The sequence below is a fragment of the Cynocephalus volans genome, chromosome 10 (genome assembly GCF_027409185.1).
Source record: "Cynocephalus volans isolate mCynVol1 chromosome 10, mCynVol1.pri, whole genome shotgun sequence".
NCBI lineage: Eukaryota > Metazoa > Chordata > Mammalia > Dermoptera > Cynocephalidae > Cynocephalus > Cynocephalus volans.
In genome coordinates, this window is record NC_084469.1 from 23725968 (window position 1) to 23740858 (window position 14891).

Below are 14891 nucleotides of genomic sequence, written 5' to 3' on the forward strand. Positions count from 1 at the left end.
AAACACAGGCAAAATTTTTTTAAATGATTATGAGAAAACTAGAGGATACAAGAACAAGGAGACAAATACCAATAGTCTTTATCCATTTACTACCTTTATGGGAATTAAATCCTCAAGGAAACCTTTATAGTATTAAAATATACCTGAGAATATCTGGTAATTGGTAGTTTTGTACTTTATACTCATTTTAAAAAATTAAGGATGCCTAGATGAGGTCAAAAAAAGTGTCTGTGGTTTACTTTAAAACACTTCAGCATATACAATGTGGTATAATGTTTTATTAAGGTTAAGCTATAACCAAGATGCCATCAAGAATGCACAGTCCCAAGGTGGTCTACTGGTGATCTAACCAGGAAATACATAACTAGAATCAGCATTCACAAGTCAATCTGATATCCCTAGTTACTGGATCTGCTACACTTATTTTAGACACTCCCCACCCTTGCAAAAGGCTGGATAAAAAGCCAGTGAGGCCTATACTTCATGCTAAATCCCCAAAGGATCCCGTATCTAACAAGGAATCTTGGTTTCTGTTGGTCCAATGCTTGCTATAGAAGGGAGTCCTGCCTCCTCTGGAAACTTTTTTTTTTTTAAACAATGTAGTTGTTTTTCATTGCCCTTTACAAATTCCTCCCTTTACCCAACTTTGTATTTCTTTTGAGTTCACTTTTCATGCTGAGATGACGGTTGGAATACCTAAAGGACAAAGAGCTGGGACTTCCTGGGGTCATGTATGACCAAATTGCTTAGATCAATTTGCTTCTTTCATTTGGACACGGAGGATAAATGTTTCCAACACAAACATTGGCCTTTACAGCATGCTGGTCTTTCTGCAGTTACCTTTCTCCCATTCCATCCACTGTCTGCCCAACAAACTCCAACTCATCCTCAAAAAATAAGGTATTATTTCTATATAGTCTTTTCTCTTCAACCCTATCACTACCAGGCAGAGAAGTGCCCCATTTTTACTTTTATAGCCCTTTGCACATCTGTTACAGCACACTTTACATTGCTAAAACTGTGCAGTTGTCTGTTCCCCCCACTGGTGTGTGCGCTCCACGAGAACATGTACTATTTGGGGGAGTACAGGGGACAAGGGGACTGGCCAGTACATAGATCACACCTTGGTGTTATCAGCACCATGCTCTAACCAACTGAGTTAACTGGCCAGTCCCCTATTTTCTCAATTATAAAATATTTAAAATATACATAGCATTTCACATACCTACCACCTAGCTTTAGCATTTTGCCATATTTGCTACAGATCTTTAAGAACTAAAGCATGACAGATACAATTGAAGCACTTCATATACCCTCCTTCCCTTCATGAGGTAACTTCTACCCTAAATTAAGTATTTATCATTCCCATGCAAATCTTCATACTTTTGTTACTTATGTATGCCTAAATACTATTGTTGCATGTTTTCCGACATTACTGAAATGCTATATTGTACATACCTTTATGCAACTTGCTTTTATCACATTATTTAATATTTATGCATGTTGATACATATAACTCGCTAGTTCATCTTAACTGCTGCATTTTTCTGCATTTATACATATTTAAATTAACCATTCCTCTACAGATTAACATTTAACTTGTTTCTAATTTTTCAGTTACAAATAACATCACAATAAGGATTTCTGTATATTTCCTTATGCTTATATCTCGTTTCTGTAAGACATATTCCTAGAAGTGGAATTGGTGGGTCTAGGAATAACTACATCTTCAGCTTAACTAAATTTTGCCAAATTGCTCTCCAAAGCAGTTGAGCTACTTTACTCTCTATGGTAATGTCTGCTAAGAGTTCCAAAATATTAATTCTCCCCTTTTTCCTTTAATAGTAGATCCCCCAAATTATAGATGGGCATATAGCCAACTGGAATAAACAGTAACATTTCCCATCATGTTTTGCAACTATTTGTGGCCATGTGCATAAGTTTTGGCCAGTGGTTTATGAGTAGAGGTAACTGGGCCACCTCTAGGTCATACCCTTAAAAAGAAGAATGGACCCTCCCCTTCTTGCTGGCTGCTGACGGTGGTTGTTATCATGAGAACAAAGATGCCTATTAAAGTTGATGCATCAACAAATTAAAAGAAACCTGTGTCCCAAACACTGTAGCAGCCCTATGCTGCCTATCCTTGGACTGGTACAAAGTAAGAGAAAAGTAACCTCACACTTTATTAAACCATATTACAGTTACATCTTTGTTACAACAGCCAGACCATATAAACTTTAAGAAGCATATTTCAATTGGTGGTACAGTTATTCCACATCTTTGCCAACACTTTTTTATTATCAGACTTTAATTTTTGCCAAACAGGCTTCTTTTGGCAGCTGGCCAGTACAGGGATCTGAACCCTTGACCTTAGTATTAATAACACCACACACTAACCAACTGAGCTAACCAGTCAGCCCTAGATATGCTTTTAAAATAGTATTCCATTGTTTTAACTTGTATTTTCCTGACTAGTGAAGTTGAGTCATCTTTTCACTTTTTTGGCCATTGTAGTCTTCTCTTTTGTGAATTGAGTTGACTCAGTTGATAACTGCCCATTTTTACATTGGGTTATATTCAATTAAAAACTTGACATATTCTGGAAAACAACTTCTTCCCGACTTAATGTTACTACTGGAGGCTAATCTCAGTTTTCTTAACTGCCAAACCAGGAGGTTAATATGGTTTTATAGTTAACCCTCATTTGAGGAGGCGTGGAACATAATTCTCAGTTATGAATATGGCGATATCTAAAAGTATCCAGGATTGGCAAACAGATTAGCTGAACTACACCAGTCTACTCAGAGGCTTGTTTCCCAACATCATATTCCACCATGCAGACACATCATCTGCCCCTTCACCATTACCAAACCTTCCTTTCTGGAACTACCTGGTTTTCTTCCTATTGAGATAAATTCCCACAAACATCAGCTTTCATCCAAGAAATTTCACACTGGTAATCCACGTGTAGAACTGGCCTGCAGGTGTGATTAGCCCATAGTGTTCAGTTTTGATTTTTTAAAACGGAACTACCTTTTTGTCAAATTCGAAAGATTTCTCTTTCTCTAGAAAAATGCAATCTGGCAACGCTGACCAATCACTGCATGTGGCATGAGCTTGGATTATAAGGGTCATAAGTACACTACTCCCCAATTGGCTTGTTGCACTCATTTCTATCACTTGTCTGGTTCTTGTTGGCATTTTAGTTTGCAATCCTTAGTCTAGGATATCTCCATTCCAAACTAGAGCAAATCTTCCACTATATAGGAAAAAAGAGCTTTTTATTCTGGCAGATAGCCCATAAAAAAAGTTACTTTTCAAAAATCCTTCTAATCTTCCTGAACAAACACAAATTACATTGCTTTTTCAGGACCACTCTTCCCAAGAGACCTTTGCTATTGGAAAGGGTTGTTCTTTACTCAGTCATCAAGTATCTGTTCTAAAAACCCTGCTCAAAAGAACAGCATGACTGAGATTTAAACTGCACAATGTTCAAATAAAGGCAAATGTCTCTCTGAACTTAGTCTGTTTAAATTAAACAATTAACCCATTACTGGCAATTTAGGTGAATTCAGCAATTATTAAGTGACTCATGCCATGCAGCATGCTAGATTTCAGGAATACAATTAACAAGACACAGTCCTGCCTTCAAGGAAGCTGCAGTCCAGTACAGACAACAATGATAGTTAAATACCTACTGCAGTGAAAATACATATTGGGCTGGCCAGTTAAGTCATTTGGTTAGAGCGTGGTGCTGTAACACCAAGGTCAAGGTTCGGATCCCCATATCAGCCAGCTGCCAAAAAAATCCAAAACCAAACAAACAAAAAACAGCATAGATGAAGGTCATCATGAAGGCTGAGGGATCTGTAAGAGGAAATTCTCTCAACTAAAATTTGGCAGATGTGAGGAAGTGGGAGGAGATAGGGTGTTCAGGAAAAAAGAACTGAAAGCTTAAACTGAGTACCAAGGGCAAATGGCAAGAAATGAACCTGGAATGATAAGCAGGAGTCAGATTATGGTCTTTTGAACCAAGTGGGTTTTTTTTAGTAGCTGGCTGGTATGGGGATCCAAACCCGTGAAGTAGTGAAGTTTTGAGATGTAAAACCTGTATGTCATTCTTGACTCCTACCTCTTATGCCACTTACAATCATTCAAATCTTATGCCAAGGAAAAAGGAATCATCAAAAGAATGAGAAATGGGATAAGAAGCCGAAGAAACACGAAAGGGAACAATCAAGAGGCCACTAATGCAGGAAATGATGTAATTCCATAAAGAATGTAATATAATGCAATAAAATGGCACAATTATGGATTGTAGATAGGGTTTCCACAAGTCTAGGGCCTAGGCGCGTGCATGCGTGCGTTTGTGTGGTGGCAGGGGGTGATGATGGAAGAGGACATGGACCACAAGAGCAAAGATGTGTAACAGCCAGTGGAATGAACTAGTGAGAAAGGTGACTATATCCTTGCACATTGTTTCACAGCATCCAGCAAAGGTTTAAATGTATGGTTCTACATTGTACATGGTTATATTTTATACACCTACAGTGTATAATTATACATTGGTAGAGACAACAACATGCAAGATTGTATGACTGTCTTCAGTAGCACAGCACTATACCCAATCTTCTTCAAAGAATATGAATCATTCTCCCAAAAAATTTGAGCACCTATTACATATGTGATGTACCAAATACTTCAATGAAGGGGAACTTCAAATAATCAGATTAAAGCAGTGAAGAGGAGTGAAAGACATCACAAAGCCAAATGGAGCAGAAAAAGTAATGGCCTGATTTGTCTTCAGTAATGAGCTCACTAATCCTACTTCTCAAACTACAGGTACAAATAATCTAAAAGAATGAATATCACACTCACTTCAGACAACTGTGGAGAATCAGGTTTCAAGAGGGCGACATGAAGAATTCAGAGAAGGGGGAGTTCGGTCGGTCACTATAAAATAGGAGGTATGTGGGGCACAACACAAAGGTTTTTGAGGGAGGGAAGCGATGCCCTATATTTGGGGGAAATGGCAGAAACTGAGGCACTTACATTTTGAAAAGTGACCAAGGAAAATAAAGATCTGAGATACAGAAGGCTTTTTACTTGACCAAGTCAATAGCAGTCAGGCCCTTTTATGATTCCTGAATCATTACTCCACATCATCAGGACAACAGTGGTAACAGTGGCAGCAGCCTCTGGTGATATACACATTGGGTGCTTCTGAAGAGACTGAGTCCAGAACCACAGCTCCAGTCAATGTTTTTTATTCTCAGAGGAACTATGTATCTTTAATGTAGCATTCAAGGAACTTTACACTTTAGCCTCAAATGACTTTATCCAATTCTTTACAACTTCCTTCACATTCCCCATAGTTTTGGGTTTTACATTCTCCTAACCCTTTCCCCAATTTGTACAAATCCTAACAATTCTTCAAGAAATACTTCAGGGCTTGCCAGTTAACTTACTTGGGAGAGCACAGTACTGATTACACCAAGGTCAAAGGTCCAGCCGCCAAAAAAACCCCACCAAAATACCCCAAATGCCACTTTTCTCCCAATACAATGACTTCCTTTGGGGGCATTTCCACTCTTTTTTGTTAGTATTGATATATTTATCCTTCTTAGACTCTAAGGAGAAAGACTTTTTTTTTTTTTTGCCTCTCAATGTCTTACTATATTGTCACTAAACATTTCCTAAATGAAGTCTTACAGATCAGGTGTGGACTAAACCTTGTGTAAAAAGACATCTTTCCAAACTTTTCTTCTTTGCCTCTTTCTATGCTTCTCACATTAAAGAGGGTTGGCATCATCTAATTTCTCCAATGATCACCCAGTCACTGTAATTCATCACACCAGTTATTGTCAACTTGTCTTGAACCAGGTTCTTCTTGCCTTCTAATTGGTCCCTATAACACCCACCAACCCATCTCACCCCACCCTGTCCTCTGCCCGCCACCCCTCTACCAACCAATTTAGAATAAATTTTCAATCATGAACCATACATTACTCACCATCTCCAAGTTGGTCAAAGACTCCCATTAGAATAAAAAATTAAGGGCTGGCCAGTTAGCTTAGCTGGCTAGAATACAGCCTTGTAACACAAATGTCATAAGTCTGGATCCCTGAACCAGCCAATCACCAAAAAAATAAATAAAAATTCAAACCATGGTCCTATGTGTAATTTGGCCTACCTGTATCTCCAATCCCCACTCAGATCACATACACACACCCCCTCCCACCCACCAATCAGACCTCATTTTTTTGTTCCTTGAAGATGCTATGCTTTCTGCACCTACTATTCCTTCTGCCTGAAATACTGTTACCCAATAAGACTTTTGCAAAGGCTGCCTTCTTAAATCCTTGGTTCCAAGGTCCTTTTTCAGATGCATGTCCTGTCTACTGTCTGTAATACAAAAGATAGTATCCAAGCACATAGCAGGCATTCATATGTATTTACTAAACAAAACAACACTGTATCACATACCCCATACCCATGCTGTTCAAGTGTGCTTTTATCCCTTAAATACTTTCTCCCTATTAACCTTCTGTATTTAATTAAAATAATTTCACTTTATAGTTTCCAGGGCACACCCAAAACTGAAGACAACTGATTTATATCATCATAACTCATTCTTAATATAAACTGTTCTGGACACAAATTAATAAAATGGGCTCAGACAAGTATAATAAAAAATAAATGAAAAGATTTTATTCATCTTTGTAACAGGTACTCAAAGGTTTGTTAATGAATGAAGGAGATAGTCAACCATCTCCCCCTAACAAAAACAGGTTGGCTTTTAATAACGCAGAAGCAAATATCTTTCAGCTTTTAGAATAAAACAAACTAAAAATCACTTCAGATATGAAAATAAAGCACCATTTTTCTGATGGTAGTTTTGGCTTACTAAAAGCCTAGTAACATCCTGAGACCACCTTGAAAAGAAGAAATCTTCAATGGCCTTTATGTGGTCTAGCCTAATTATTATATAGCTACATACAAAAGAACATTTCTCCCCAAACCCTACCAGTAGGCAAAAATTAACATACGTATCCATTATAAATGTGGCTCTCCATTTCAGTTTTCTTTTGCACAAGTTTCAAGTTTTTTAACCAGGTGACATCAAAATGACTAGATGTACTGATATTACTCATGTAAAAAACTTTTATTTTAAAATAACCTCCCCACAAAATCCAAGTATTAACTACTGGAGTTGGACCTATTTCTTGAAATAAATCATCTTTCCTGCTATAGTAATTAAACTATTTTTACTTTAAACTTCCTTTATTGTACTTTTACTATTAATAAAACATCCCAGGGAGAAAGGAGACTCCAAATTTCATTACCTTTTCTCCCTCAATTTAAAAAACACTACTGCCACGCAAATCAAATACCATTTTACTATTATGCACTGCTTCCTACAATATTCCAGAAAGAGCCGAAAGATTTTTTCCATTTTTGATCAAGCTGCCTATTGTCAGTTTTAACTGGAGCTGAAAAACAGAAGACTTAAGTGAAGTGAAAGTCATCACTGGTTTTTAGAAAGGGACATTTAATAATTCTTCTTGAAGATATTTTCTTTAACAGCCACTTATTTCTACCCTGAAAAAGGCTTGAAATATAAAATTAGTACTAAAGGCACCATATAAATTTTTTTTAAAAAAAGGAATAATGTACATTTCAATTTAATCATTGTGCAAATAAATTTGCAAAAATGCTAGACACACATTAAGTCACAGTAGAGATTCAAGAATTCTTGTTCACTTCTAAATATCTTAAACTACGAAAATTTGGCTAGTTACTCTCATCATTATTACATGCATTTAAAGTTACATACTTACCAAATTTTCACTGTCTGCTTATTCCTGCTAGGAAAGGACACAGTTCCTTAGAAATTTACTTCACTTTAAATCTTAAAGACACAAATTGAGGGTCCACACTTTGTTTAGTGCTTATCTAGAATACATTACCATATCACATACTCAGGTATCAATATTCAAAAAACTACCATTGCTCATTGAAAAAAGCATCAGAGTTGACTTCATTTATTGGTTCACAAAGATCACAGCAGGAAATACAATGTGAAAAAACCCGTAGCATATACTGACATTATCTAAGATGTGGCTAAAAACTAGAGGGAAAAAAAATCCATGTGTCACACTGAGGCTAAGCATTAAACTCGGCATAAAGTATAGAAATATACTCAGAGGCTAATTTTCACTGGTATACATGGTCCCAGAAATCAGTATTTCTAACCCAAGTTTTTCATGCAGGGTTAAGAAATAATACACTTGAAAATTTCAAGCCCCAAAGAGAACCCTGTAGGCAAGGTTTGCATGACCAATTTCAGTTAACCCTCCTTTCACTCTAACCTCAGCATAATTGCTCATGAATCACTGCAACAACAGTTTCAACAACAGAAAGAAGTTCTGGTATTTTAATTTTGCACATATGCAAAACGTAGGAAACCAAAAGCATTGTGACAAATCTTTTGGCTGTTAACTAAAAAGAAACCTTAAGCTTAAAAAACTTTCTTAAACACTAGATAGTTTTGAGGAAAAACAGTTATTCCATCTCACACACACAAACAGTAATAATTTAGGTGCTAAAAAATTTTGTATTTATAGTGTGTTCAGTGAAAGTCAGAAAAAAGTGAACCAAGACTAGAGGGAAATGTCAGGTAGTAAAATCATCACCATCATCTTAATATTCCTGATTCAAGTAATATCCAAAGAGATGTAGAAATTCAGATTGCTCCCGTCTTTGATCAAAGTGTCCCTTTTCAGTTCATTTTAAAAAGTAAAATTGTGATATATAAAAGTATAAAATAGTACTCACCAGAATGGCAGCTTTAAAGAGATGGTTTTAAGGAAAACCATTTCCACTGTATCTACATCATTTCTTATACAGATTTAACTGTGAAAGGCAATGAAACTTAAGCCCATGGGCAATTTTATATTAAAAAAACAAGTGGATATCTTATAAAACATATTCTGTTACCATTTGATAAATCTAGATTTTTTTTTAATTTAATGGAATATACAACTTCCAGGTAAAATAAAGGTAAGACGATCTCTTTTCACGATGGCTAATTATCATCCCGTTTAACAAGAATACAAGATGAGCTAGTTTTACAGCTAAATTGTCTCAAAATAGACATCATTACACTTAAGGTGAAAACTGATACATCCTAATATCAATGCTACAGATTGGAAAAATGGTTCAGGGTCGCAGAAATTAAGTTGTACACTTTATTCCTCCCTCATAAAAGCACAATATTTAAAGATTAAAAGAAATCTCTCAAGGATGGTTCAAGCAACAATAAACTCTAGTACAATGAAAAATAATAAAAATATTAACACATCTTTTACAACCCCTTACTTACATCCCCACTGCCCCTCAGAAAGATTACGTGAAGAATCTGGCCAGATTTTTGATGGGTAGTCAGTTCTCACTTGAATATTTAAAAGTAAGGTTTATTATTCTTATTTCAAAATAAAATGAATACACAGTGGTGCACCAACAGAATAGGTTATAGTTTACAAAAATGAGGAACAAAAACCAAGTAATTATTTACAAGTGTTACTAAGAACATTTAAGAACCAAAAAACAGTATAAAACGTTTTCTAGCTTGAGATTATACATCATTTATCACTGCTAGAGAGTAAGGAAACTTGCCTTGTTTCTTAGGTTGATTCATACTGTAAAAAGTTAAAAGGTGAACATGAGAACCACCATGGAGTGGCATAGGTAAAAGACCCTGGACCCAAAGCCCTGAACTCCATATTATATATCAACAAGGGCATAGCCACTTGAAACTTTCACTGTCTTTCCCTTTTAAGAACAGTACCTCTATTTAGGTTCAACCACACCACGTAATAAAGGAGCAGTATTACACCTTTATTACAACCGAGATTAGCAAACCTAGAGCTACTTTGGCCCAAGTACTGAGTGTCTGAAACTGTCCAATAGATCTATTAGTTTTATACTCACATTTAAGTAACTGCACAGCTTTCTTCCTTGTGTGGGTTATATGGATATGTTTGAAAAAAATAGGAACATCAGGTACTTACAGATTAAACTAACCTGTACTGGCAGGGCTGTGGGATTTTTCTTCTCTACCAGTAAGTAGCAAATGCTGAAATTCTGCTGCTAGTTAACAAAAACACAAATTGTATTAAACTGAGGAGTTCAACCCATAGCTTAAAAAGTCAATGTGCATTAAATTTCCTCAGAGCCTGATATCTATACATTTAAAATTTTTCCCTAAGTTTTACAAAAGTTATGTTACTTTGGCTATTAAATTTAGAGTGACCTTATGAGAATGAGCTAATAACACTGAATATCTCTTGGACATGCTCAATGTTGATAAACTCTGTATTCTACTACGTAAATTGGGATAGAAATTTTGATAACTCTAAGAAACAGGTGGGCATATATCTAAAATATGTAATAATCCCTATATTTCAATTAATGTGTAGACACACCCTCATAGAGGCTAGCAATTTTTAAAAGCTTTTAATTCAATTTTCACAAACTTGATGTCATTTTCTATTAGAGATTCTAAATTTTAAAAACATGAACTGAAAAGCCGATTCTATTGCATCTCTTTGAAGTAAATTAACAAGCTAATCTAATAGGTAAAAAGAGGGCTTTGCTCAATAACTAAATGCCATATTTTTCCACTGAAAACACAGGAACTTAAGAACTCTTTCTTGGTCCACTTGGGTGGTTATGCAGCCTTGTTTATTAGTAGAGACAGTGAAATGATGCTGCAAATGCTGTTTACTTTAATCTGATTGACTGCTTGCTAACTATTTATAGATAAAATGCTAATAAGCTACATTAAAATAAATGATATGGTGAAACCTTGATAACAAATGGAAAACACAACCAGGAATGCTGTTACTTTTCATTACATTCGAGGTTCTTAAGTCTAACTACACATACGATAGTTTCGCTCCCAAATAGTTATTATTGGTTTATATATAGTAAACTGGGAAAACACCATTCTTCACTTTTATCCAAGCTGGGCATCAATAAATTTCACTGCCAGTCCTCAAATTTAACCAAAGATAAAGGCATACAGATTCTTTAACCATAATAATGTATTCCCAAAAAAAAGAAAAAATAAAGCCCCACACACTGTAACAACATGAGAGGGCTTGAAATGTGAATGTACCATTTCACAACCTTACACATCATTACAGTATTTAGAATTAATGGATAGGTCCAAGTAGTCCATCATTAAGACAGTTTACTCACATGTACCTCCTCTGTAGTTAATTTGATCGAAGTTAAAACATATATACATACTCTCATAACTGATTATATGCTTCCTAAAGGACCTAACCATGAAAGTTTCTATATAATTAGCCAGTCTTGATTTACAACAGGGTTTGATTTGCTTCAAATAGAAAGAGTTCAAATTAACTTCAGGGAAGAACCTCCTTCGGACTGCCAATTTCTGCCTTAATATGACTTCTACATTCTACTTACTAAAATATAGATATTTTCCCCTGAGAATACATGAAACTAATTGAACAGATTTAAAGAAAGATAGTTCAAAATTTTCAAACTAATTTAGTTTCTTTTCCCCGCCAGAGTTGGGAAGAAAATGAAAAGCTCCTCCTTTTAAGACCAAAATATTATGCAAAACTGTATAGGGCCCAGAGCAGGAAAAAACTGCTTATTAAGCAATTCTCTTCTAAGTCTTACTGAAGAAATGTTTATTAACTGCTTCTTTAAAAATTAATCACCAAGTAAGAACATTAAAAAAGAACGTTTTTAGGGCTTAAACACTTGGAAAAGTTGGATATATGAGGGTACATCAAAAAGTTCATGGAAAGATTCCCATTATCTTTTAATTCTATTTTTCCACTTTTTAAAGTACACTCATGTTTCAAGTTATTAGGGAGCTCAAACTGAAGTCCTGCTTTCCCCATTTCCTATGCATTAGTTTGAATTAGATCCATAGAATGGATGCCTAAGAGCATAAGATATTTAAAAATAGCTTTGAAAATTTCAGCATTAATTACAAAATTATGAATATCCACTATGTGCACAACACTATATACATCATTAAGGTGCTTATTTTGCCAAGAAATATCACACAGACGTCATCATGATTTCTTTCCCATAAAAACAAATGGTTATTACTTAATTGATTCAGATGACAGAAAGAGAATACTGATTAATAAAGGGTTTTAGGGCCAGCCCATGGCTCACTCAGGAGAGTGTGGTGCTGAGAACACCAAGGCCACAGGTTTGGATCCTATATAGGGATGGCCAGTTAGCTCACTGGTTGAGCGTGGTGCTGACAACACCAAGCCAAGGGTTAAAATCCCCTTACCAGTCATCTTTTATTTTTAAAATATAAAAATAATAAGGGTTTTGTTTTTTTTTAAAAAGGAGCTAGCAGAAATGGAATTGGGGGAATGTTCACTTTTAAAAATTTGCCCTGTAGTCAATAATCTTCCTCTTTATGGAATAATGTACAAAGCTTATTCAATATCGGGTAGGTATCACCTTTTAAAAAATAAAAAAAGACATACTTGATTTATACAAAATATTAGGGTACATGTTTAGAATTTCTTTATCCCCTAACCAATACAAGTATTATATACATCTACTTTCATCGGCTTACTCAAACGAAAATTTTATCTCAGTAAAAAAGTGACTTCAATATTTTCTTTCATTTACCAAGTTTTGCCAGTAGATTTACAGACATATTAAAATTACATAATTCTCAAAATGTATTTGTCTGAGTCACAGAACTACAAAGACATCAAGGAACTACATCTAAAGTTAGATATCTATGTCACCTTCAACAAATTATGCCACTATTAGTAAACTCCTCCCACCCCCCAGTACTTGAGCAGATAAGAGCCTATTTCAATTATATTTATTTCAATTATCACCATTAGAATTAGTACAAGCAGCTTCAAGAGATTTCAGTATACTGGGGGATGGTGGGTGCAACAGAAAACAGATCTCCAGTTAGGGAGTCATAAAATGTGCAACTGCTGAGTAGGTTATAAAATACTCCAATGGAATAAATATTTTGTCATGAAAACAACAAAATTCTTTTTTAAAATATTAAAATCATTTTCTATAATTCAGTTATAGTAAAAAGCATATGTTCTAATTAAACAAGTTAAAATTTGGAATTCATTTAATGCATATTTTTTTCTTTATGCTTCCAAGAATAAAAACCACATAAAAACCATCCCAGGTTTGTTAAATGATATACTGTATGTTAATTGTTAATGTTCAAAGGAAAGTGTTATCTGGATAGAATGGTGACTCAAATACAAGAAGGAACAAAGTAACCCATGTTTATGTTTTGGCCTGTCTTCCAATTCCCTCTTTACTCCCTACAACAAACACACATACATACAACTTTTCTCATCAAATAAGTTTTAGATGGAAACAAATGTGGATAATCTTCGTGTGTACACTGCATAAAACACTGTTCAGTAAGGCTGAAAATGAACCTCAAAATAATCATTCTAAAACCACAGTTTAACATACTAATAACTTTACCATATGACCCAATTTCAGTTTGGCTACCTGAAAATTAGTAATCTATCCATGCTGACAGGTCTGTAACACCAGAACTCTTTTATTATCCTTTTATCAAATGTGTAGTCTATACCCACAGCACACAAGCACACACAGACATACCACCTTCCCACTCTTCACAGGGCTCTACATTAACATTTGCTCTAATGTGGTGAGGCTTGAAAACATTAAAAAATCACAAGCATTTTCAGATCATCTTTCAACCTTAACATTCAATGTTTAAGTACGGGATTAAGAAGCAGATTTCGGAATCCAGTGGCATTTCCAATGATTAAACTTATCCTTGAGGTTAAATTTAATAGTTTGAGGAGAAAATAACCAGAAAGATTTTCCTAGAAGTGAAGGTGGAAAATTTAAATGAAACATTTCATGCCTCCAAATCAAGAACATCAAATTTTGTCAATTTACTAAAGTTCAATATAGTAATACAAGCTTTACTGAGGCTGTTAAATATTGTTACACAAAGTAAACTACATTTAAAATTGCATATCAAGTACTTTTTGTTTATTAACACCACAGTCAAACGTGAATATTAATATAGAGCCTTCTCTGCCAAAAGAGTATAAAAATCCTAAGTTTAATTAAATTTAGGGGCCTTCACCAAACTTGCTGCAAGTTTGGGGACATAAATATCCAACAGCCATAAAGCTGTGAAAGCCCCTGTAAGGAATAAAATAAATCCCACTTGCCTCAGACTGAACAGGGCAACACTGAGACTCAGCCTCAGCCTGTCCTATGGCAGGGCTATAGGAAGAAGAAAATTTTAATTTTAGAAAAACATTACCCAATTAATTTAAAAGACATGCATTAAAATCTTAAAAAAAAAAAAAAATCCCCATGATCAAGCAAGCAAATGAAAAAGAGCAGCTTTTTTTTAAAAAAACTATTGTCTTCTACAATTCCATTCTGTTGGGGATCCTTCCCAACCCAAAATAACTAGGTTTACAGTTAAGCTGAGTTTAAGTTCAATATGTAACTTGATCCATGGAATAGGAGGGCACTAAGAGTATTTTCCCCATACCTGATGGCAAATGTATGAGAGATTACTAAAATACCAAGTATTCAAATTGATAATTCCAGCAGCCACTCAAATGTTGATCCTAACCTGCTGGCCTTGATAGTGTCACACAGAAGTAAAACTTATATAATAGAAACTAGTGCCAGACAAAATGTTTGTTTTGTTTTTCTAAAATGAGTGATATAAGAAGAGTGGATATAAGGTAGAGCCAAAGCTGCCAGTCCTATTAATCTTACAGCTTCCTTAATTATGGCAATTACAATGCCTGCCTGAATATATCAAGTCCCAA